Source organism: Anomaloglossus baeobatrachus, chromosome 5 (assembly GCF_048569485.1).
Source record: "Anomaloglossus baeobatrachus isolate aAnoBae1 chromosome 5, aAnoBae1.hap1, whole genome shotgun sequence".
NCBI lineage: Eukaryota > Metazoa > Chordata > Amphibia > Anura > Aromobatidae > Anomaloglossus > Anomaloglossus baeobatrachus.
The window spans coordinates 260,280,346-260,306,932 of NC_134357.1; positions in this window are offsets into that span (position 1 = coordinate 260,280,346).

Sequence of the window (26,587 nt, forward strand, 5' to 3'; positions counted from 1 at the left end):
ACCCATGCTTTGATTGTAACTGTACTCTGACATATGTATATTCTGTAGATTCCCTATTGTATATATTGTAGTTTCTAGTGTGCTTTAGGCTGATTAAATTATATAATTAATCTTGGGCTGTTCTGTTATCTCGATCTTGAATCCCACGTCTGTGTGTTCGGCTAATAGTTACCGTAAATCGGTTGGTGGCAGCGAATTGTGCCAAGGATTATTGTGGGGAGGCCAGTGAGATTCGGGGAGATTTTATATATTTCGCCCGCGGAGGTCGGGGGAATATATACCCTACTCTCACCGGGGACCCTTCAATAATCGGCATAAGTAGTATAGCGGCCTCCTTGCTTATTGTCGGGCAATTCCATAATTGGCCTGACTATAAGAGGGGCGCTAGAGAGCGCGTCACGTGCTCTGTCTGTCGGTCGGGAGGTATAAAGGAGGGGTGACCCCACTTGTTACCCCCCGATTGTGACGTACTGGTAGCCAGCGCGGGGGATTTCTGAGTGACCCCCCCGGTGGTTTGTGACATTAGGGTTCATGTATTCATACTGTTTCTGGTCAATGATTCCAAGACTTAAACCTTCATCAAGAAGGCAAATTAGAGTCTGTCTGATACTACTAGTGGGATCACTAGAGATCTTTCTATAAGTAGTGGAATCATTGAGCATATTAAACAATTCTTTTTCATATAAGCGAGTGTCTAATACGACTACAGTACCCCCCCTTATCAGAATTTCTGATTATGATACCAGGATTACTCTGTAGTTCCCGCAATGCAATTTTTTCAGAAACTGTAAGATTAGAGTGTACAACCTATACAACGTTATTAACCCTAGATAGTTTGATTAATTAATCTTCCACCAAATGCTGGAAGTCATCCATGGCAGAGCATTTGGATTGAAGAGGATAATAGGTATTGTTTGGTACACGTTTAGAAAATTCATTATCATGAAATGTCAAATCCATGGTACCGGGATCAGAAAGGTCACGCAAAAATTTGAGAGAAACCTGCTCAGAGAAAGATAATGGAACAAATTCACCATCGTTAGTTGCTGTATCAATAGATTCCTCGATATTATCCTTATTAAAGAAATGTTTCTTCACAGTCAACTTACGAATGAAATTGTTAACATCTAAGATGGTATCAAAACCATTAAGTCGTGTATTGGGAAAAAAATTTAACCCCTTGCGCAAAACATTAATTTGTTCATCATTCAAAATTTCGTCCGACAGACTCAGAACTGTAAGGTCCTGATCAGTAGTTAATAAGTCCCTTTTCTATTGCGTAAATTGTGAGTGGCGCCTATGCTTGCGCCCTCCTCGTCGCTTTCTTTGTTTCTTTTTTTCCCTGACTTCTGTGGCTTGGCCAAGAAGTTTTTTGTAATCCCACAAGAATTGCCATGGGAGGAAGAGGTCATCGCAACATCACAGTCTGACATGTCCGTATTGACATTCGAAGATTCTATTTCCGTGGAAGAAAAACTGACCTTATCGTCATAGCTTTTAGCTCTCCTGTTGTTTTTCAGTATGGACTTAGGACCCGAGGTGCATCTTGGTCTGAACGAGTGCCAGGTATATACTGTATCTGATTATTAGCAAATTCCTCTGTATCTCTCTTAAATGTTTTTTCTTTAACTGCGGTAATTGCATCTTCAAGTTTGGATAAATTCACATTGATCTTAATCTTCAGATCTTTAAATAGTATGTTATCCGAAAATTGTATCAGATCAGTCTTCATTTTTTTGATATCTCCATCCAATTCTTGGAGCTTGAACATTTCCCTTATCCACAATAAGCTTGATTAATTTGAGAGAACAGTCAGATAAAACATCATTCCATGCTTGTGTAAATTCCTGGTCATACTCGTTAGTTGGTCTTTTTCTGATTCTAAGACCACTGGGAATTAATCCATTATCAATATATGCTTGTAGGGTTTTATGGTCCCACCACAGCTTTAAACGGGAAGTCATCAGTTTTTCAAAATTCCACATTAGGCCTCCGACACACATCCGTTAAAACCACGCACGTGTAATACGGGCCGTTTTTCAGGTCCATGATCCGTTTTTTTGTCCATTTTTATGGTCCGTGTGGCCTTTGTATGAAAGAATAGCCGACATCGCTACAAAAAAACACAAAACGTACACGGAGCATACAGAGATGCATCCGTGTCACGTACTTGTGCGCACCAAACCATTGACTTTCATGGTGTCCGTGTTCCGTGCAGGAAACAGACATGCTGCCGTGAAAAACGGAAACACATACGGATCACGGACACGGACACATGGACATGATGAAAAACGCAAGTTTGACCACAAACATAGATTAACATTGGTGCACGTTTGTCCGTGTCTCCGGTATATACGGAAATGGACAAAACACGCACGTTTTTAACGGATGTGTGTCGGAGGCCTGAAGGAGTTTAATTCACCATGTACAATCACCCCCCCTTTTAGAAACAAAAGCCTCCTCATTTGCACTGACTCTATTCAAAGAGTCGGTGCAACCATTATGCCCTTGTATGAAATGTTGCGATGCGCCAGATGGACTCCTGGTACTAATACTGCCAATGTCATAAATGTGCTCAGAGATCCTCTTTGTCGTGGGTGGATCGTACTAGAGCCCTCCGTATGAAGAAAGAGAAATGGATATTTTTATTGAACACTAGAGCGCCTTCAGGTATGAACTTAAAAAATGAGTTGAATAACATTTATTAAGGCAAAAATATTTTTTTTTTGTTTTCCTTGGCATTTCTTAACCTCTCATTAACCCTTGGCATACTATGTAGTTAAATTTCATTATTCTAATTGTCTTGTTCAGATGTGTCTTATTATGCGGTATATCCAGTTGTTCTTCTTTTTAAACTCCTGATGTATATGATGTGAGTAGATGATTAAGAACGCTCCAGCGTTCAAAACGCGTCTTTTCTTGAGCATTGATTTTATGGAATTTTAAAACAAATCTATGAAATAAAGACGAAGTTTTACTTCATACAGACATGGATGCTGGATTTTTTTCCCTATGCGGAATTGGATTTGCCTACCGTCCTTGCACCGTCATCCTTATTTCTCCATGTGGTGAGCTGGAATTCTTCCTCATTTTTCCCTTCTACTGGCTTTTTTTTCCGTGCTCTCCGTATTCCTTTATATAAAGGTATTATTTATTAAGTGATTGGGTTAATCATACCGTAACATGGAGACTGATATATCTGCTAATACTTCGCCTTTTGTGGATGAATTTTTAAATATGGATAACTGGACTCGTCTGGACAACGCGGCTAACATTTTCATGAACAGGACTAACCGTGAGACTTTTGTTGAACATGGTGAATTAAACTTCTTAATGTGGAATCTTGAAAAACTGATGACTTCTCATTTAAAGGTGTGGTGGGACCATAAAACCCTACAAGCATATATTGATAATGGGTTAATTCCCATTATCTTAGGATCAGAAAAAGACCAACTAACGAGTATGACCAGGAATTTACACAAGCATGGAATGATATTTTTTCTGACTGTTCTCTCAAATTAATCATGCTTATTGTGGACTAGCTGTAGTACCGGGGCGTTGCCGGGATTGTAACTGTCTCTCTGTCTCTCTCCCAGTCTCTGTCTGTGTGTCTCTGTCTGTCTGTCTCGCTGTTTGTCTCTTTCCTTGTCTGTCTGTTTCTATCTCTGTCTGTATTTGCATCAGTCTATTTGTCTCAATCTCTGTATCTGTCTGTCTCTCTCTCTCTCTCTGTCTTTTTGCCCGGCTGTCTTTTTGCCTGGCTGTCTTTTTGCCCGGCTATCTCTTTGCCTGGCTGTCTCTTTGCCCGGCTGTCTGTTTCTAGGTCTGTCTCTTTCTAGGGCTGTCTCTTTCTAGGGCTGTCTCTTTCCAGGGCTGTCTCTTTCCAGGGCTGTCTCTTTCCAGGGCTGTCTCTTTCCAGGTCTGTCTCTTTCCAGGTCTATCTCTTTGCCCATCTGTCTCTTTGGGCATTTGTCTCTTTGCCCAGCTGTCTCTTTGCCCGGCTGTCTCTTTGCCCGGCTGCCTCTTTTCAGGGCTGTCTCTTTCCCGTCTGTCTCTTTGCCCGTCTGTCTCTTTCCCGGTCTGTCTCTTTCCCGGTCTGTCTCTTTCCAGGTCTGTCTCTTTCCCGGTCTGTCTCTTTCCCGGTCTGTCTCTTTCCCGGTCTGTCTCTTTGCCCGGTCTGTCTCTTTGCCCGGTCTGTCTCTTTGCCCGGTCTCTGTCTGTGTCTCTGTCTCTCTTTATCCATCTCACTACCGACATCTTTTTACCTCACACATAAGCTTGTTATACTAATAGTTTATTTTGTTCCTATAGCAACCACTGACAGTTGCTATTTATAGCCTGCAGCTCCCAGCTCCATTCAGTTTAATGGCTGCAGGATTTTTGTAGAGTAAGGCCGGTTTCACACATCCGGCTTTTCGCCGGTTTGCCGGATTCGGCGCTCTCCAATACAGTGACTACAGTACAGTGACAGCGCAACAAGCGCCGGTCACGTGCTGTCATGTGACCGGCGCATGTGACCCGGAAGTTACAGCGCTGTCACTGTACTGTATTGTCTGTACGGGATAGCGCCGGATCCGGCAAACCGGCGAAAAGCCGGATGTGTGAAACCGGCCTAACTGGAAAGCACGGGGTTAAATTTTCCCGCCCAAACATAGTCTATGACGTTCTCTGAGTCACATGGGGCGTCTGTGCAAAATTTCGTGATTGTAAATGCGACGGTGCAAATTTCTTTAGCGGACATACATACATAATCACATACATACATACATACACTGAGCTTTATATGTCAGGTAAGGAAATGTTCAAGCTCTAAGAATTGGATGGAGATATCAAAAAAATTGAGACTGATCTTATAAAAATTTCGGATAACATACTATTTAAAGATCTGAAGATTAAGATCAATGTGAATTTATCCAAACTTGAAGATGCAATTGTGCCGCCCCCGTGCCAGCAACCGGTGCTGCTCGGATCTGGATCTACGGTACGGCTCGAGTGGTTCTCCGGACCCGGGGGTCGTGCGGACACTCCGAATAAAAAGGGGACGTAATTATACGGGATTGGTTGTAAAATATCTGTGACGCCACCCACGGTGTGTGGTGAGATGCAGCACCACCACTGCCGTTGCGGGGCTCCCGGGGACGTTGGGCTGGCAGCTGGATGTTAACCCCTCTGTGGGTAGGGATGGATGTCCCGGGGCCCAGTGTCTCTATGCTGAGGATGGTGATTGCAGGGGCCGGCACACCCGGTCAGGCCGGGGATGTTACTCACGGTTGAATAAAGCATACAAATCCTGTGGTAAACCAAGGTGATGGTGGCCGGTTGCCGCAGACGGGTGTATCAGGTCCCACACCCGGGCTAGTAGTCAATGCCGGTCTCCTCTGCACTTCGTGTTGCTCTAAGATAGACTTCCCGGTGTGTAACATGGGGAGTCCGCTCCTGGTCCTTTGGTTGGGAGCCGTGCCCGTCTGGTGCTGATTCTTGGGATCTACGAGCCCTGGCGGTTGCCCTATCCCTCTCCCTCTCCCTCTCTGTGGGTGGTTGTCTACTTTTTGGGACTTAGGTTGGGACAGCACCTAAAATCCTGCCCTCAATTGGTTAATTAGCTAGGCCGTTGGTGTCGGTCCTGGCTTCAGGGTCCAAGTACCCCCTCTGTGCACGGTTTTCGGGTCGGTTCTCCGGTGTCAGCACCGGCGGGCTACAACCCTGTCCCGCTCCACCTTGGATCTCCGGCAGCGGTCTTCCCATCTCCTGCTGGCACTGGCTACTGTCTGCCACCTAGCCAAGGTTTCAGGGCTCCGACCCTGGCACCTGCCAGCTTGCAGTTCAGACCTTGACTGCTTGAACTCGTATCCTCCACTCCACTCTGAACTTGACTCTAAACTTATCTGACTGTTTTTCCAGACCCCAGACCCCTAGGTGGGCATTCCCTTACTGCCTGGTCCCGCCCACTGGTGTGCCTGTCCTACCCTGAGGGGGGTGACTAGGGTTTCAGGTTGGCTGATTTAACCCTTTGTGAGCTAGGTGTTGTGCGGGGGCCTATGTGTACATCTACCTGGTTTTCTAGGGCGTTACACAATCACCGCAGTTAAAGAAAGTAAATTTAAGAGAGATACAGAGGACTTTGCTAATAATCAGATATATACCTAGCACTATTTCAGACCAAGACGCACCTCGGGTCCTAAGTCCATACTGAAAAACAACAGGAGAGCTAAAAGCTATGACAATAAGGTCAGTTTTTCTTCCACGGAAAGAGAATCTTCGAATGTCAATACTAAATTCTAAACGTGTACCAAACAATACCTATTATCCTCTTCAATCCAAATGCTCTGCCATGGATGACTTCCAGCATTTGGTGGAAGATTAATTAATCAAACTATCTAGGGTTAATAACGTTGTATAGGTTGTACACTCTAATCTTACAGTTTCTGAAAAAATTGCATTGCGGGAACTACAGAGTAATCCTGGTATCATAATCAGAAATTCTGATAAGGGGGGGTACTGTAGTCATATTAGACACTCGCTTATATGAAAAAGAATTGTTTAATATGCTCAATGATTCCACTACTTATAGAAAGATCTCTAGTGATCCCACTAGTAGTATCAGACAGACTCTAATTTGCCTTCTTGATGAAGGTTTAAGTCTTGACCAGAAACAGTATGAATACATGAACCCTAAGTTTCCATCAATTCCTCTATTTCATGCCCTTCACAAAACACACAAGGAAAGATTTCCACCTAGTTTCAGACCAATTGTATCAGGAATTAACTCCTTGTTGGAACATCTCTCCGAGTGGGTGGATGTCAGATTGTAGGCTTTATCTCACATTACGCCCAGCTACATATGTGATTCCAAACATATTTTGAAGATTTTTTCTGAATTTAGGTGGGACAATCATTGTAGCTGGGTGACATGTGATGTTTTAAGCTTATACACCTCCATCCCCCACGAGTTGGCACTCCTTGCTTTGCAGCATGTTTTAGGGAAAAACAGCGTTTTTTTCTTGTGATCTGCAACATTTTTTGATGCAAACTACTTTATTTTTGCTCAAAAACAATTTTTTTATGTTTTTGGGTAATTGTTCTGTGCAGAGCAGAGGATGTGCGATGGGGGCGCGGTTTTCCCCGTCCCTGGCGAATATTTTTCTCACATGCTGGGAGGAGGAATATATTTTTCCCCATCCAACCTTTTTTCTGAAGACATTGCGATTTTTTTGAGGTATATAGACGACTTCTTGATTGTATGGAGGGGTGGCGAGGATAACTTGGATAATTTCATTTTTTATATCAGTAATAATCCTTTCAATTTATTTTTTACATTTGAGTTTAATACTATGATTTCTTTTTTGGATATCTGTTTCTCTTCGCACCCCTCCATTGATAAAGTGGATTGCAATCTCTTCCGAAAAAAAATTGGCTGGTAATTCCCTGTTACATGCACTCAGTTGTCATCCACGTCATGACATTCACAACATTCCCACAGGTGAATTTATTAGAGCTAGACGTTGCTGCATTACCGAGGAGGCCTATGTTGAGGAGTGTAAGACTATTGAGGACAGGTTTTTGAATAGGGGCTATTCTCATATCACTCTCCAACAAGCCAAAGAGAAAACTAACATAAAAAGCAGGGAGCAATATTTGGATGACAAAATCAGGAATCCTTCCCAGACTAATAGTGCGGTAGTTTTTTCTACCAAGTGCAGTTCAGACTACTCAGCGGTAGTTGGTTTTGTCAAAAAATTCTTACCGATTTTGTATACGGATACGACAATTAAGGATGTTCTTTGTAATGGTGTCCGTTTTGTTTCCAGAAGGAACGAACAATAGGCTCTACTGTCACCTAGTGATCATGTTAATATATGTTCTGCGCCTGGTAAAAAAATCATGGCTCTCTGTCCATGGTTCATATAGATGTGCTCAGGGATTATGCGGTCTTTGTAAGTACATGGACAATGGCAATGGATTTTTTTGTTGCATCACAAAAAAGTTTTTTGAAATCAGTTCTTTTTTGAACTGTGGATCCAGCTATGTGGTGTACCTGATCACATGTTCTATTTGCCAGGTGCAGTATGTAGGTTCTACGATCCGCCCTTTGAGACGAAGGATCTCTGAGCACATTTATAACATTGGCAGTATTAGTACCAGGAGTCCATCTGGCGCATCGCAACATTTCATACAAGTGCATAATGGTTGCACCGACTCTTTTAGAGTCAGTGCAATTGAGGAGGTTTTTGTTTCTAAAAGGGGGGGTGCTTGTACTAGAGCCCTCCGTATGAAGGAAGCGAAATGGATATATTTATTGAACACTAGAGCACCTTCACGTATGAACTTAAAAAATTAGTTGAATAACATTTATTAAGGCAAAAATAATATTTTTTTTTGTTTTCCTTGGCATTTCTTAACCCCTCATTAACCCTTTGCATACTATGTAGTTAAATTTCATTATTCTAATTATCTTGTTCAGATGTGTCTTGTTATGCGGTATATCCGGTTGTTCCTCTTTTTAAACTCCTGATGTATATGATGTGAGTAGATGATTAAGAACGCTCCAGCATTCGAAACACGTCTTTTCTTGAGCATTGATGTTATGGAATTTTAAAACAAATCTATGAAATAAAGACGAAGTTTTACTTCATACAGACATGGATGCTGGATTTTTTTCCCTATGTGTTTTGAAAGACTATGCAATAAAAATCCAATTTTGATGTTATTATGCCGCCCCCGTGATCCGGATTCGCGGCAGCTCGAAGGTCTCCAGACCCGAGGGTCGTGCGGCTCCCGTTCCCGCTCGAGCCGTCTTCCCTGAACAGAAATGGCGCGAAAGTGAAACCCCGCCCCCCGAGAGCAGAGCGGTGCAGAAAGCAAGGATAGTGCCCGGAAAAGACCAAGGGAGGGGGGGGCAGATGAAGATTCGGCCTCATGTGACTGAGGAGATAAAGGGCAGGGACGCCAGGACTTTGCTACCCGTTCTGTTCCTGGATCCCGAGAGTGCAACATGTCCGCCCCGTCTGAGAAGCCCGAATTCCCGGAACCCGCACCCGGAACAGTGGCGTGGATGGAAGCCCGGACGACTCTCATGTGTTGCCGCCTACAAGTGCAGGTGAGGTACTTAATGGAGCAGTGGGCAACCGACATGGGGGAGCTAGCTTCGGCTGTGCGGGCACGCAAGATGGAGGCGAATTTGGAGGAGCAGGTTGGCGACCCACGCCCCTATGTCCTGGAGGGACCGATCACTGCGGCAGAGGGACCCGGTCTGCCCCCACTTCCCCTGTCGCCTCCTCCATGGCCCGTTGTAGCTGCAGCTGCCCTCCTGCTCTTTCCATCGACCCCCACCATCGGCGGTGGAACACGTTCCAACTGCCCATGAGGACCCACCTGTAGATGCGGCTCGAGGACGGCCGTATACCCGGCCCGCACCACCCGGCGAAGGCGACGCCCAGAGAGGTCCCGGCCCCGGCAATCCGCCCGGCCGAGGGGGAGAGCGTTACCCGAAAGAAGACCCCGAAGGTGAGGCAGGTCATTCCCGGGTCTAGGGCCTCGGCTGAGGTCCTGATGGGAGGCTGCTGCAAGGCAGCAGAGCCGGCAGCGATGCAGCAGGGATCTCCCCAGAGGGTGACGGTTGTGGCCACCACCGGGGAACTTCAGCTGGGCCAGACCCCCACCCGTAGAGACCCCGGGCACGCAGACACCCCGTATTGGGAGCGGCGACCAAACCAGACGGGCTGGGAGATCGAGGCCTGTGAAAGAAGGAAAGCCGAGATCCTCGCCCGCACAATCCAGGAAAAAGGACAATTTGAGGAGTGCCACCTACCGGGTGCGAGGCCAAAAGTACCAGGGCCAGGTCCAGAGGTTTGACCATGACCGCGGATGGGGGTTTGTTTATGAGCCCGGCCTGGAGGCCGAAATGTTCTTCTCCCGCAGAGATGTAAACCCGCACCTACCCTATGGTCACCCGGATCGTGACCTGCTACCCGGTGACTTGGTTCAGTATACCCAGCATTGTGGGGAGAGGGGCTGGTTTGCCCTGGATGTCTGCCTGAGAGAGGGCCGCAGTTCCCCGGAGCGGCCCCAGTCTTTCCCCCGCCGTACAGCCTTGGAGTGACCATTGAGGCGGAGTATGAAGAGGATGAAGACCAAGGTTAAAGGCAGCGGAAGCCGGCTGCCAAAGTGACACAGTCCCCGTTGGGACCCTACTGCATATCCCCGTTGGGACTTTGTTTTGCCCAGTTTTACCTAGAGACAAGGCCGAGAACTTGCAGGCCACCCAAAAACTTTTGGCTTGTAAATAATACCTCCCTTAACCGGCCTTCAGATTTCACAGCCTCCAGAGAGGCAGACTGGAGGATGGGCCTGCGGGAAATAGATGGCCGAGGCCCACCACCACTACAACCGGTGTGGCCATCCTCCGAGTCAGGGGTCCCCTGGACGTGGGGCCCCTGAAAGAAACAAGCAGTTGTGAAACCCTGCACCCGTCCGGTTGGATGACACCTGGGCCCGTTCTGGACTGGGGAAAAGTGGTGCTGCCCACTTCTTAGGGGCAGCATCAAGGTACAGGTTGTTTGGGTGGGTGATTGAAGGACCCGAACCCGTTCCCGTAACAATAAAAATGTTTTACGTTCGTAACGTTCAAGTATGTGCCTCCCGTAAGGGAAGATCTAAAAAGCTAAAAATTTGAAAGTTTGTACACCCGTTAGAATAGTTGTATTATTTTTCCCGTTTTTCTATTTTTCAGAAACAAAATAAACCTGAGATGGACGGGCAGCCCGCGTACGGTCTGCATTAAACCAAGAGGGAATGTGACGCCCTGGACTAGTCAGGTCGTCCCAGGTAGTCACACACACATCACCCCTCCCTCCCCGACTAGGTGACAGCAGCCAACCAAGAAACCCTTGTCACCACCCTCCAGGTTTGATGTCCACACCAGGGGGGCGGAGCCAGGTGGTTGGCTCCGCCCACAGAGGAGTTTACAGGCCTGGAGGCGGGAAAACAAACAGACAAGTTCTAGAGCACTGTAGAGGGAAGTCAAGTTCACGGGCAGACCTGTGTCCAGGCCTGCCAACAGACTACCCCGGTGGCTGGGTCGGAGCCCAGTCACCTTTGGCAAGGAGGCAGACGGTGGTGGCCGCCTGCAGGAGCTGGGATTACCACCGGCGGAACCGTAGGGACCGGTGTCGGGCGGAGGCCCGCCGGTACCGAACCGGGGAACCGATTGGAAACCGGAGCACCAGGAGGGGTACTCAGACCCAGTACAAAGCCCTGAACCGACAGGGCCGAGTCAAATCAACTGATCGTGGACTGGACTTCAGGACCTATCCCACACAAGACCCGTTAGAAGACAACAGCCCAACCATACAGGGTAAAGCCACCGCCAAGGCATAGAGACCCAAAGGGCCAGCTCCTACGGCATACACAAGTCGGGGAGCTGACTACCGTTGCTTGGGCATAGGAGTCAAAACATCCATACAAAGAGGTGCAGGAGAAAGGCGGAAACCACCAACCTATTCCGGGAGAAGCTGCAGCCGGGTGCGGGCCCCGTTCATCACCCCGTTTGGTTTACCAGAGATTCCAGTGTATTGTGTCATAGTGAGTACACCAGTGCCTTCGGGCCGCGCACCGCGCTGCACCACACCAGCATCTGCCCGCAACCGCTCCCACGCTTCAGCACCTTCCCCGGGCCCCCAGGACCATAATTCCCCTACCCATGGAGGGGTGAACACCAAGCTGCGCAACACCGTCCCCGGGAGGCCTAGTTAACGGCAGCGGTGGTGTCCATCTATTCACCACAACCCGTGGGTGGCGTCAGGAACTTACATCCCAAACCAAACCACCGTGGCCCCTGCTTTGGAACTCCCCGTCAAGCCCCTGCGTGTAGCGCCAACTCCATTGCAGAGCGACCTGACCCCCTGGTCCGTGAGAGGCTCGAGCCACCACCCACCGTACGAGCACGGATCCGAGCAGCTCAGTGGTCGCAGCCGAGCCCACGGGGCGGTACACTATGAAACATAATAAAAGAAAACACAGATACCTAGTATTTTTCAACTTCAAATAACATTAGATGGCCGGGATCCACACACTTAGGTGCCTATAATCGACGGCAGCGGCTTGCAGGCCCTGCTCTTTAACCATGGCAAGCCGCTTCACATCCAGGACATACCAACCCCGCTCTCCCCAGTGCCGAGTATAGGACACCACATCTCCCGATTCTAGATTGCGGCCTGGGTGCTCTCTCAGGAGATGCGCCTCTATATCCATCCGAGAGACAAACACCTCCTCCTAAAGGCCCGCTTCCATCAGGAACCCCCATCCTCTGTTGGGGTTAAAACGCCTCACACGGTCCTTACGCCGTGACCCTCTCACACGAAAGGTGGCCCTCCTCAGATGCTTTTTCTTTCTCTGAGGACGGGCAACAATCTCTCGTTGTTGATCCTGTAGCCGTTGGATGCCACGCGGTGGCGGAACCGGTAGCTCTTGAGGTTCCACCTCCGCTTCCTCGGGTAGAAATACCGATTGCTCCGCAGCCAGGGTTGCAGAGTCCGGGTGTTCCAAATCTAAGAACGGGCCCGGTGATGCGGCCAGGCTGGTATCGGGGTGACCGCTGTCATGACCTGGTCGGGTGACGGGACTGGGAGCTCCGCCGCTGGCTCTTCATTAACTAGGGCTGAAGGTTCCACTGACATGGTGGAGATAGGTAGCTCGGCGTCCGCTGATGACGGGGTTAGTGGCGGTGGAGTGCTTGCTGGGAGCGGGGGCAGATCCCACAACCGCATCGGCCAGATTAGGGTAATCAACATGGACTGGGTAAGCGCTTACCCGCTCTTCACGTGGGATTTCGATCTCACATGCTCATACCGCCACAGCCAGGCTCCTCATCTCTTCCCTCCAGTGGTCTAATATGAAGAGGAACTGCGTTCGCATCCTCGGACAGAGGTGCCCCGTCTCCTCCTCGATCCATGTCGCGGTCCTGGGAGCAGCACGCTCTGGTGACCAAACCGCCATCTTTCCTCTGCGGGGTCCAGGAACGTTATGACAGAGTCCTGGCGTCCCTGCTTCTCTTCCACTGCTACATGCCGTTACGCCCCCTTTGGTTTTCACCCAGCACTCACTTCAATGCTGTGGCCCTCTGGGAACTTCCGGTTCCGGGCTCACACTCAGGACGAGGGGCGGGGCTTCTGCTTCGCGCGCTTTGGTGGAGAAGACGGCGGAAATGGCGGGATACGGGATTTTTGACTCGCGGTTTCGACTTCTAAGGCGAACGTCACCCAGATAAGTGGGTCCTGCTTGTATCCTGTTCGTGACACCAGGAATTTGAGGTGTGCCGCTCTCATGGAAGCAGTCGAGCTGCTCGGAGACGGGTACTCAGTGGATCGAGCTTTCCAGACCAGGGGGTCATGCATCCACTCAAATGAAGGGGGGGTATTTACAAGGGATTATAGAGTTTGTGACGCCACCCGTGGTGTGTGGTAATTAGTAGTACCACCGCTGAGGTGGGGAGTACCCGGGGATGATGGAACGGGGCAGCAAGGTGTTAGAACCCTCCACAAGTAGGGGGGAAGGCCCCAAGACTCGGTGTGGGGATAAGTCCGTGGGATGCAGGGGTCACTCTTGTACTCAATCAGTCCATTAAGCAGACACCGACAACCGGGTAAACCAAATCTCTGGACACCGCTGCCGCTGAGGGGAGCTAGTTCGGGTCCCGTCCCAATGGTGCTGCCTGGTGATCCGTGACCTGCCTCCTAGCACTAAGTTTACTTCTCTGGTGGTCCCAGTAGTGTGAAACTTGCCGGGTCCCGCTCCCCACTGTGGCTAAGTGTGGGAGCTTTCTCTCAAGGCTCACGCTTGGGATTTTCTGGACCGTTTTGGGTGGAAAGTCCTATCCCCCTCGTTGCGCTAGTGCCCCGATTTTGGAGCGGTTGGGAACGAATCTTGGAGGCTCCGTTGTCTACGGGTAAATTATCGGGTTGCATGCAGCTACTCCCTGACCTTGGGTTCACGTACCCCGTCGTGCCTCGGTCCCGGACCGGTGATGGTGAAAAGCCGCCGGCTGTACTGCTCGACAGATCCGAGCCCCTTGCCACGATCCCCTGCGACCGGGGGTCCGACTCCTCTAGGCCCAGACCACCGTCTGCAACCTAGACAGTTTTTCTTATGGGAGTCACCGCTCCCAACCTCCTCAGAGCTCCTCTCAGCTCGAGGGCTACTCTCCACCACCACTCACTACTCCTCACAACTCACAACTGACTACACTCCTCACCTCCCCTCCCTAACCCCCCAGGTGGGCGACTCTAATCCACTCAAGCCGTCCACTGGTGTGTCTGGTGGGTGTGGTGCAGGGTGTATCTAGGATTTGATTTGCTGTTGTAGGCAGCACCATTTGGTTAGGGACCCATAACCAAGAGGGAGGTGGATACTGCACGGGAGGGTAGATTTTTCAATACCCTGTGGCGACCTGATAGTCCAGGGGCATCACAGATAGATAGATAGACAGACAAACAGACAGACAGACAGACAGGCAAACAGATAGATAGATAGATAGATAGAGTGGAACTTTGGTTTAAGAGTAACTTGGTTTGAAAGCGTTTTGCAAGACAAGCAAAGCTTTTTACAAATTTATAACTTTATTTAAGAGCAATGATTTGCAAGAAGAGCAAATAGTCACCATACACACTTCCGGTTCTGTCCTTTCACCACGTTCTTACCCACTCTGGAGGTAACTTTCTGTCTATATGTACTGTTTACTGTATACAGTATACCATTGTACAGTACAGTATATACTATATAGCATGTCTATCAATTTGCATTTGTGGATACAGTATTGTACTCTCTTTCGGCTAACCAGTGCAGCACATTGCTTATACTGTACGTCTCGCACACCAACAATTTTATTGGAAGCTAAAGTGCAATTTAATTTGTTTTACATGTTTTTAACTGTACTGTGCAGTATTTTGTATTAGTTTACTGTAATAACTTTATATGAATACAGTACATTATTTTGTATTACTGTAATAAGTTTGTATAAATACAGTAAATATTTTTGGGTTGTGGAACGAATTGTCTGTTTTTCAATTATTTCCTATGGGAAAATTTGCTTTGATATAGGAGTAACTTGGTTTAAGAGCACACTCCTGGAATCAATTATGCTCGTAATCCAAAGTTCCACTGTGGATAGATAGATAGTTGGATAGATAGATAGATAGATAGATAGATAGATAGATAATGGATAGATGGATAGATGGATAGATGGATACATAGATGGAGGGATAGATGGAAAGATAGATGGATAAATAGATAGATAGATAATGGATAGATAGATAGATAGATGGATAGATGGATAGATGGATGGATAGATAGATGGATAGATAGATGGATAGATAGATGGAGGGATAGATGGAAAGATAGATGGATAAATAGATAGATAGATAGATAGATAGATAGATAATGGATAGATAGATAGATGGATAGCTAAATAGATAGAAAGATAATGGATACATAGATAGATAGATAGATAGATGGATAGAAAGATAGATAGATAGAGGAAAAGATGGATAGATAGATAGAAAGATAATGGATAGATGGATAGATAGATGGATAGATGGATAGGTAGATAGAAAGATAGATACATAGATAGATAGAGAATGGATAGATAGATAGATAATGGATAGATAGATAGAAAGATAGATGGATTAATAGATAGATGGATAGATAGGTAGATGGATAAATAGATAGATGGATAGATAGATAGATAGATAGATAGATGATATTACAGCTTTTATTTGTGATGTATGTGTTTCCCCCCCCAACAGTATGTGTGATGAAGCAGTGACCCTGTGGGATCTTGGATCTGAGTTCTCGCAGGGTCACTGCCGGTCAGGGACGTCACTCTGAGTTGTGCTTTACGGCAGCACTGAAGTTCTCGCGAACAGTAATTTGTTGACATCACCGACCGTGAGAAATGACCTGGAGTTACCCCTGCAGCATCGTTCATGGAATGAGGCTGCATTGAGCACACGCTCACAGACGTCGCTGAATGAATGTGGATTACGCCGGACCTGGATATTTGGGGGGGCTTTTTGGAGGGGCTTTTTGGTGTTTTATGTCAAACAAAGGATTTTTCGGTGTGTGTTTATTTACTTTACTTACAGATTAGTGATGGTGTGTCATAGATGCTGCCATTACTAATCTTGGACTTATTGGCAGCTATAAGCTGCTATTAACTCCTTATTACCGTGATTGCCACTACATCACGGCAATCAGGAAGAGCCGGTGAGAAGCCAGGACTGTCGCATATAATAGATGCGACATTCTTGGGGCAGCAGTGGGCTGATATTCTCAGTTGCGAGAGGGGGGGCGGTAACCATGGCCCTCGCCCTCTCCAGCCTGAGAATACCGGCCCGCTGCTGTGTGCTTACCTCGGCTGGGTATCATTTGGGGGTAGACCGCACGTCATGGTTTTACATTATTTATTTATTTATTTTACTATACGATATAGGCCCGCCCACTGACGGCTGTGATTGGTTGCAGTAAGACAGCTGTCACTCAGCATGGGGGCGTTTCTGACTGCAACCAATCATAGGCGCCGGTGGGCGGGGGAAGCAGGGAATACGAGATGGAATAATGTGCCACGGCATTTTCAAAAGCAGGAGAAACCGCACCAGTGTGACAGCTGTGCAGCGCCGCGCCCGTGATCGGTGAGTAAGAAAGAGAGAGGGAGAGACCGACTGACCATAATGGTCGCTGACTTATATAGACCCTATGATGCTGTGCGGCCAAGCCAATCACCGTAACACTACAACAAAGATGGCTGCAGCGTTACTGTGAGGGCAAGCAACATCAGATGTGTTCACTGGCTTTAAAAAGGCGCCAGGAAGTCCAGAAATGAAAATGAAAGTATTGGAGCGAATACCATATTAGCCGTTGGATAGCGAATACCTCGAATACCCCATTATCCGTCGGATACCAAATAGTGGCGAATACATTCGCTCATTCCTATTGTTAACCCCTTCACCACCCAGCCAGTGTTCACCTTCCTGACGAGGCCACATTTTACAATCTTGACCAGTTTTCCTATAGCTTAGAAACATCTACCTATATACCATTGTAAAAAGCTTAGATCGAACATATGACCCTGATAAGACGACTGTTTTGTAGATTTGTACTTTTCACACACTGTCCTTTCCTATAGCTTAGAAGAGCCCACACTTCTGCTGGGTGTTGTGGTGCGCACCTGTAATCCTGGCTATATTGGGAGGCTTGGGCTGTTGGATAACTTGTGATTGTCAGTTCTGGTCCAGACTGTGCTATGTGGATCAGGTGTCTACTGTCCTCATCAATATGGTGACTCTGAGCTGCTTCTTGGAGACACTGAGCTGATTGAGGATTGTTGTGCCTGGTCAAAAAATCAGAATATTCATGCTAAACATGAGGAAATGCACTTATAAATATAGCACTTATGCATAGCCAGAATGGAGCAGACTGAGGAATATAGTGACACTCAGCCTTTTATAGGGGCAGAGCTCAATTACATATTTATTTTCTCTCCAATATTAGTATAATGAAAAAACACTGCAGAAGAAAAAAGCGCAATAGGGTGTTAACCAGTAAAACACTTAAGTACAGATGTCAGGGTCACTCACCTATGGTGGTTGTGCAAGTCACATCCCCTATTTTAGCTGAATTTGAAGTGGTCAGCTGCAGCTCCCCGAGGTTAATGCATGGAGGTGTATAGGAGAAAGGGTTTTTCGCTGCGCTCACATCACATTGCTCGATTAGATTATATTTATGTCTTTTAATTCTATTGTAGGCACAGGTCAACGCTTTCGAGCGACGCAGCCCTCTTCATCAGGACAACAAGCCAAAAGAACACAAATATAGTGATAAAAGCCGTGCTGGACTGGTATATATATACATCATCATTGACGTCATAGGACAACCCACCTTCAGAAACTTGGCGGGCTCATCAACAGTTAGCATAATGGCATATAGATTGCAAAATCATGAAATCAAATTCCATCAAAAAACAAATAAAGAGGAATATAATTCAATTGTTATTAATATCTGCAAAATAAAATAAACTTTGATGACATGTATGCTTTCATTCATTTAAAAATAAATACAAAGGGAAAAAAGAAAAAGCCTTTATAAAGCCTAGAATTCACATGCTGTCAACTGTGTTCTTTTATTATACACATGGATAAACCTATTCTTACGGTGTTTAGACCACTAAACCAGAGTGATCCCTGTAGAAATGCTTCCAAGAGATGAATGAGAAAAAGAAATAAGAAAGACGGGAAGACAGAGAAGAAGAGAGAATTTATTCAATAAACTATATCAGAATGATTTGAATATCAAAGACCCTCACGGGATAGTGGATGTATTATACAGAAAAGAGGGGAGGGGAGGGATTTGTGACCGAAAAAATTATTATCTATCTATATAAATTATTATCTATCTATCTATCCAGGGTGTCCCTCTATCTATCCATTATCTATCTATCCAATATCTATCTATCTATCCATTATCTATCCATTATCTATCTATCAATCTATCTATCCATTATCTATCTATCTATTTATCCCTCTATCTATCATTATCTATCTATCTATCCCTCTATCCCTCTATCTATCTATTTATCTATCTATCCATTATCTATATCTATCTATCCCTCTATCTATCATTATCCATCTATCCCTCTATCCCTCTGTCCATCAATCCCATGAAGGTGCTTGGATCTGAGTTGTCGCAGGGTCACTGCCGGTCAGTGACGTCACTCTGAGTTGTGCTTTTACGGCAGCACTGAAGTTCTCGCGATCAGTAATGTGTTGACATCACCGACCGTGAGAAATGACCTGGAGTTACCGCTGCAGCATCGTTCACGGAATGAGGCTGCATTGAGCACTCGCTCACAGATGTCGCTGAATCATTCTGGATTACGTCGGACCTGGATATTTTGGGGGTTAATTGTACCGCCCAACGCTCGGCTACAGCCGAGCCGCTCGGGTCCCGGCTCGCTGGTGGGTGGCTCGAGCGCTTCCGGACCCGGGGGCCCCGTGGTCACTTCGATCTGAAAGGGGGGCTGGCGGTTAAGTTCGTGACACCACCCACAGGATGTAGTGTAGGTGTAGACACCACCGCTGCAGTTACGGGGCACCCGGGGGAGATGTTTATGCAACAAGATGTTAACCCCTCCGTGGGCAGGGATGGTGGCCCCGGGACCTGTTTGTTGGGTGTTGTGTGGTTGGGCGGTGTGGAGGGAGGTGCGCAGCCGGAGGGCACTGTTGTACTCACGATTAGTAACACACAAAAGTCTCTGGTAAAACAAGTTAATGGTGGTCGGTGCCCCACCCGGTTGGTGGTCTCTGCCTTTTTCCTGCACCGTGTTGTGTATCTGTAGACTGCCTGTGCTTCAGCGACGGGAGTCCGCTCCCTGGCTTTGTGGATGTCGGGAGAGCCCTTTGCCCGCAGACTCTGGCCCCTGGGATCTCTCTGCCTGTGCGGTGGCTTTCTATCCCCTCGTTGGGCTGTTGTCTTCATTCTGGACTTTGGGTGGGAAAGGACCTATAATCCAGACCGCAATTAGTTAATTAACTCGGTCCAGTGGCTTCTGGACCTAGTTTCAGGGTCAGAATACCCTCCTTTGTGCTCCGGTTTCCGAGTCGGTTCCCCGGGTCGGTACCGGCGGGCCATTACCCTGTCCTGGTCCCCCACGGTTCCACTGAGCCGTCTACCCAGCTCCTGCAGGCTGAGGCCATCGCTTGCCTCTTAGCCAAAGGTGCCCGGGCTCCAACCCCGGCACCTGTCAGTTCTCTGCAGACCTGCCACACAGGCCTGCCTCCACTCTACTTCACCTCCTAAACTGATCATTTAACTGACCCTGTGTTCTCCTGCCTCAGGCCCTCTGGACTCCTCGGTGGTGTGGCCAACCACCTGGCTCCGCTCCCTTGGTGTGTCCATCAAGCACTGAGAGAGGTGACTAGGTTTTAATGGTTGGCTGATGACACCTTTTTAGTGGACAGGTGTTGTGCGGGGCGCTATCTGTGACCACCTGGCTAGTCCAGGGCGTCACACTCCCCCTTGGTTAACTACAGACCGTCCGTGGGCTGTCCCACCACCGTTTATTTTTCTGAACTGCAAAAGATAAAAACATATTTACAGGTATACTAACATTTATACAACTCAAGCATATTTGGTTTTCTTCCATTGCGGGAGGCATGTTACTTAAACGTTGCAAACAATTTTATTAACTGGGAATGGGACGGGATCGGGTCCTTTCATTTGCCCACCCAAGCAAACCTAGCCCTGATGCTGCCTCTAAGAACTAGGTCAGCACCCCTTTTCCCCAGTCCAGGAATCGGGTTCAGGTCCGGATATTGCCCATATGGGCCGAGTAATAAGTTCCTTACCTGGCAGTCTCTCAGAGGCCCCACGTCCAGGGGACCCCTGGCCCGGAGGGTTGTCACCGGTTTGCATGGTGACGGGACCTCGGCCTCCTCTGCCGCAGGCCCTATCTCCAACCAGCCTCTCTGGAGACTGTAGGACCTTAAGGTTGGTCCGGGGATTATTTACAAGCCCAAAAGTTATTGGGTGGCCTGCAAGTTCTCGGCCATGTTCACTTAAAACGGGCTATATCGGGGCCAAAACAAAGTCCCAACGGGGACGGGCAGTATGGTAGCCGGGAACCGCTACCTTTCCCAACAGTCTATAGAATCAGGTGAGAGTCTCGGGTGATTGGCATTCATTCACACACCTATTTACAAAATCAACCTGCTGCACCTCTAGATGGCAGTTTCCCGGTATCTAAGCGGGGGCTGACCTAGATTAGGGCGCGTGGACCTCCTGGGCCCAACACTCTCAGGTGGAGGTAACGGGGGAGAGGGGACGACTGGTCCCTCTTCCCGGGTGTCGGGTATGGCGGGTAGAGACCTACGGGGGTGTGGTGTAGGTCCATCCCTGGGCGCTTTCCTCGGATGGCTCGCTAGCGGGCATCTCCGGTCCATTTCTTCCATGGGTTGTGGGAACATTATCACAGGGACAATCACCGTGCCGATCTGCGTAGGCCAATCAGCTGCAAAGTCGCCCATTACTGTATGGATCACTCGCTTCTTTTCCACCATGCTCGGTGTGGGCACGGGGGCCTCGTCTACCAATCTCAGGGGACCCAGGCATCTCTTAAGGTGATCCCTGGAAACAGTGGCTGTAGTTCTCCCCTGGTTGCGGCTAATCAAGTAGGTCTTCTCTTTCTCCCATCCAGTGGGCTGTATGACGTACGCGGTCCTTTCCCATTGATCATCGAGCTTATGCGTTCTCCTTTTACGCTTCAGCACCACATCCCCAGGTCCAAAAGGGGCAGCCTGAGCCCGCTTGTTGAAGCGCTGCTTTTGCTTTTCTCGATTTCGACGCAGATTCCTTTCCACATACTCTTGGATCCGTCGGTACTGCGTCTGTCGCTTGGCATCCCAGTTGGCAGTGGCGGGAAGAGCTTCGGGCATCTCTATGTCCATTTCTAGGTCCACTGGCAGGCTCCCTGGCTGGGCTGTCATCAGATACGCAGGCGTGCACTTGGTGGAGCTGCAGGGGATGTTATTGTACATGTCCACCAAGTCAGGCAACTTCTCCGGCCACAGGTTCCATTCTTACAGGGGTACTGTCTTGAGGAGGTTAAGGACCAGATGGTTTATTTTCTCGTACATCCCATTAGTTTGGGCATGGTAGGGCGTGGCCCGGATTCTCCTACACCCGTACAAGTGGCAGACCTCCTGGAACACCTCTGCTTCAAAGGCCGGGCCCTGGTCCATGAGCACCCTCTCCAGGTAGCCATGCGGCCGGCAAAAGAAGGCCTGGAAGGCTCTGGCCGCAGAACAGCCTGTCAAATTTTTAACGGGAACAACCGCCATGAATCTTGAGTGGTGGTCTACAATGGTCAGGGCATAGGTATACCCGCTCCGGCTGGGCATGAGCTTAACATGGTCCAAGGCGACCAACTCCAGCAGCTGGTGAGTGACAATCGGCTGTAACGGGGCTTTCTGACTGGTTTCATCCCGTCTTCTCAGTGTACAGGGACCACACTCTCGGCACCAGGCCTCCACGGACTCTCGCATCCCGCTCCAGTAAAACCGCTCCCTCAGCAGCATCTCCAGCTTCTTCCAGCCGAAGTGACCTGTGCCATCATGGTAGGCCTGCAGGACCTTAGGCACGCATGCCTGGGGCACCACCAGCTGGCGAACATTCTCATGGGTCTTCGGGTTGATCAACCCCCTATACAGCTTTCCTTGATGCAGGTATAGACGGTCCCTCTCTTTCCACAACCGCTGAGCCTCAGAGGGGACTGTGGGGTCCATCCTAGAAGAGCCTTGGGCAATTATCGTTTTGACCAGCTGGACTGCAGGCTCCTGATCCTGGGCTTGTTGTCACCCCTGGCTGGGCAGCGGGTCAAGGTTCGCCTGCTGTTGGCTGACACAGGGCTTCTCATCCCTTGGCCGATGGAATGCGGGCAGCTCGATCTCCAGGCTGTCTTCCTCCATCCCTTCATTGGGCAGGTGTGGCATCCGAGACAGCGCATCCGCGTTGGTGTTCTTGCGGCGAGCCCTGTACTTGATGGTGAAATCGTAATTGGACAGTCGAGCCATCCACCGCTGCTCCAGGGCGTCCAGCTTGGCTGTATCCAGATGTGTCAACGGGTTGTTGTCCGTGTAGGCAGTGAACTTCGCCACCTTGAGGTAATGTTTAAACCTTTCTATTATTGCCCACACAAGGGCCAAGAAATCGAGCTTGAAGGAACTGTAATTCTTGGGGTTCCTCTCTGTTGGCCGGAGCTTCCTGCTGGCGTAGGCGATCACCTTCTCTCTAACATCTTGTACTTGGGACAGGACCGCACCCAGGCCCACATTGCTGGAGTCGGTGTAAAGGATGAACGGGATAAGCCAAGATTTCTTCCCCTGTCATGGGCGACTTCAGCTGTTGGAAGGACTCCTCATGCTTCTCACCCCAGACAAACAGGGGTCCAGGAGATCTACCATTCTTGGTCTGTCCCACAAGGAGGTCTTGCATGGGCGCGGCCATCTTCGTGTACCCCTTGATAAAACGGTGGTAGTAGCCCACTAGGCCCAGGAACTGCCTCAGCTCCTTCACCCTGGTTGGTTGCGGCCAGTTCTGGATAGCGGTAATCTTCTCAGGATCCGGGGCTATGCCTTCCGCACTCACCACATGCCCGAGGTACTGCACTTTGGGTTTCAACAGGTGGCACTTAGAGGGTTTTAACTTCATCCCGTACTTGGAGAGGGCAGCGAACACTTCTGCCAGGTGCTCCAGATGGGCTTCATACGGCTTCAATCACATCGTCCAAATACAGCAGAACAGTCTCGAAGTTGAAATGCCCCAAACAGCACTCCATGAGCCTCTGGAAGGTCCCCGGGGCATTGCACAGCCCGAATGGCATACAGTTGAACTCGCAGAGTCCCATGGGGGTAGCGAACGTAGTCTTTTCGCGGTCTTCCCGTGCAACCGCCACCTGCCAGTAGCCACTAGTAAGGTCAATGGTAGAGAAATAATTAGCAGTCTTCAGCGCAGCCAGTGACTCTTCAATGCGGGGGAGAGGGTAGGCATCTTTATGCGTTATCTGATTGATCTTCCGGTAATCCACACACATTCTCATGGTTCCATCCTTCTTCACCAGCACCAATGGAGCTGCCCAGGGACTACAACTATCCCAGATGACCCCTGCCTCCTTCATGTTCCTCAACATGTCTTTGGCGCACTGGTAGTGTGCAGGTGGGATTGGCCTGTACCTTTCCTTAATGGGTGGATGTGTACCCGTGGGGATATGGTGTTGAACCCCCCTAATTCTCCCAAAATCTAGCGGGTGCTTACTGAAAACCTGCCCGTACTCCTGCACTACCGGGTATACCCCTTCTTTGTGGTGCATGGGGGTGGATTCAATGCCGACATGCAACTCCTGGCACCACTCCGTTATCTGTTTGGGTGGAGGGTCACTACCCAATTATGGTGTAGTGGTTGTGGGGATTGTTTCGTGGATGGTGTGTGCGTCTACGGTGAACAACTTGGCTATGGTGGCATAGTGGGGGAGCCTGACCTCTTCCTCTCCACAATTCAGCACTCTCATGGGCACTCTCCCCTTTTTGACATCAATCACCCCTCTGGCTGCCATTACTGTGGGCCAGTGCTCCAAAGGCAAAAGGCTCTACCATTGCCGGGTAATCCTGCCCTTGGGGTCCTACTGCTGCCCTACACCAAATTATCATCTCACTCCGCGGCGGCACCACCAAAGGCACAGCGTCCATCACTCGCTCGCCACCAATCTCTCCACCTGTCATGTTCACCTGCCGCTGCAGAAGGGCCCGTATCTCATGCTGCAGTGCCCTCTGTCGACCCCCTCCCGTAGTGGCAGACAATTGGTGCAACAGGCTCAACACTTCCCCCATGCAGGGCTCAATTACGTTGGTCCCGAGGACCACCTTTGGGCTACGGTCACTGGAATCATTCAGCACAACAATCATCCCTTGACGTCTCAGCTCTGTCCGTCCCACAGTCAGGGTCACTTCATTGAACCCCACCTGCATCATAGGGAGCCCATTGGCCACAATGATAGTTAGCCCATCATCCGGAGGGGCAAGTTCACTATCAGCCCAATATCGCTTGTACAATGTGTAAGGCATAGTCGTTACCTGCGATCCGGTGTCAAGCAGGGCCATAGTCGGGACGCCATCCACCGCCAGGGAGATGATGGGCCGGCCTCCAACGTACCAATCCCACCAATCAGTTGGGCTTTGAGGATCTACTCCTGAGGATTGGCCCTTGGCCTCAGGGGTTGCTTGTTTAACGGACACCGTCTGGAGTAGTGGCCGGTCTTGTTACACTTGTAGCAGACAGGCGGTCCATACCGTGGGTCGTTTTCCTCCTCCGCTGTATCCAAGGGACATCTTCTGGACTGTCGGCGAGCTGGATCTTCTCCGCGGGCTTGACTCTCGTCGGGAGCTGGAGAGCGGCGAGGATCCGGGTGAAGTCCTCATTCAGGCGCCGGACTTGCGATGTCAGATCTTCTGGAGCTCCGGTGGCTGCAGCAGGGGCCGGCAGGGCCAGCAAGGGGGCCGCTACCGAAACGGGAGCGGTATCAACCGGCCAAGATGGTGAATCGGGGGCGCCGGCTTCTGATGTTTGTAGGGCCTTGATGGCCCGCTCTTTCAGCACTGCAAAGTCCAGGTCGGCGTGTTCCAAAGACCACAGCCGCAATTGTTTGCGATCTTCGGCGGACCCCAATCCCTGCAGGAACTGTTCCACTAGCATTTTGTTGCTATCAGTCTCATTGATGGGGTCCACCCGCTTTAGTGTACGAAAGGCTGTTTGCAGCCACAAGGCATAGTCTCTTATACTGTCCTTTGGCCGCTGCCGACAATGGTAAAACTGCATCCGTAACTCTGCTTCCGTGCGGGTTTCGAAGGCGACCTTTATCAAAAATGGAGGTTACCGAGGCCCTTTCCGTGTCTGCCCAAGTCTCCACCTCCTGCTCGGCCGCGCCGGTTAGCTGCCCTGGCACTACCGCTGCACGCTGCTTGGCAGTCATGGCATACAAATCGAGAATCGTGCATATCTTTTTCCGGAACACCTGCAAAGCGTCAGGCTTCCCATCGCACTGGGGTAGCCAGGCAGCACCAGGCACGTAGGGCAAGAAAATTGGCATTACATGGGCGACCATCGGAGCCGCGGCCTCCCCCGCTCCTGCGACCGGAGCGAGCGACGCCACGTTCCCGTCATCAGGCACGCCTGCGGGCGCCGCCGCTGCAGCGGCCGGCGCCACTCCGCCGTCGGGGTTAGGCGCGGACATCTTTCCGCTTCTCCCCCTTGGTCTTTTCGCGGCCTTCCTCTCTCCGGCCGGTAAGTTTCGTTTTGCGACTTCCTGTTTTGCTGCACGGCCGTGTTCCCAGGGGGTGGGGATTCAGGTTTCGCGCCCTTTCTGCGGGGAAGAAGACTCTGGCGGGAATCTTCGCTCTAAAAGATGGCGACAAGATGGCGGATTCTGAAAATTTCGCAACGGATCACTGCTGACTTCACTGCAAGGCGAACTTCACTAGGTAAGTGAATGGGTAAGTATCCTGTTCGTGACGCCAGAAGAGTCGATGTGTACCACCCCACGCTTGGCTGCAGCCGCTCGTATCTGGGCTCGCTGGTAGGTGGCTCGAGCGCTTCCAGACCCAGGGGCCCCGTGGTCACTTCGATCTAAAAGGGGGGCTGGCGGTTTAAGGGACGTAGGTGTATGGCCGGAGCCGTGGTTAAGTTCGTGACGCCACCCACGGGATGTGGTGAAGGTGTAGACACCACCGCTGCAGTTACGGGGCACCCGGGGAATATGTTTATGCAGCAAGATGTTAACCCCTCCGTAGGCAGGGATGGTGGCCCCGAGACCCGTTGGGTGTTGTGTGGTTGGGCGGTGCAGGGAGGTGTGCAGCCAGAGGGCACTGTTGTACTCACGATTAGTAACACACAAAAGTCTCTGGTAAAACAAGTTGATGGTGGTCGGTGCCCGCAGCCGGCTGAGTTGGGTCCCCCACCTGATTGGTGGTCTCTGCCTGTGCTTCAGTGGCTT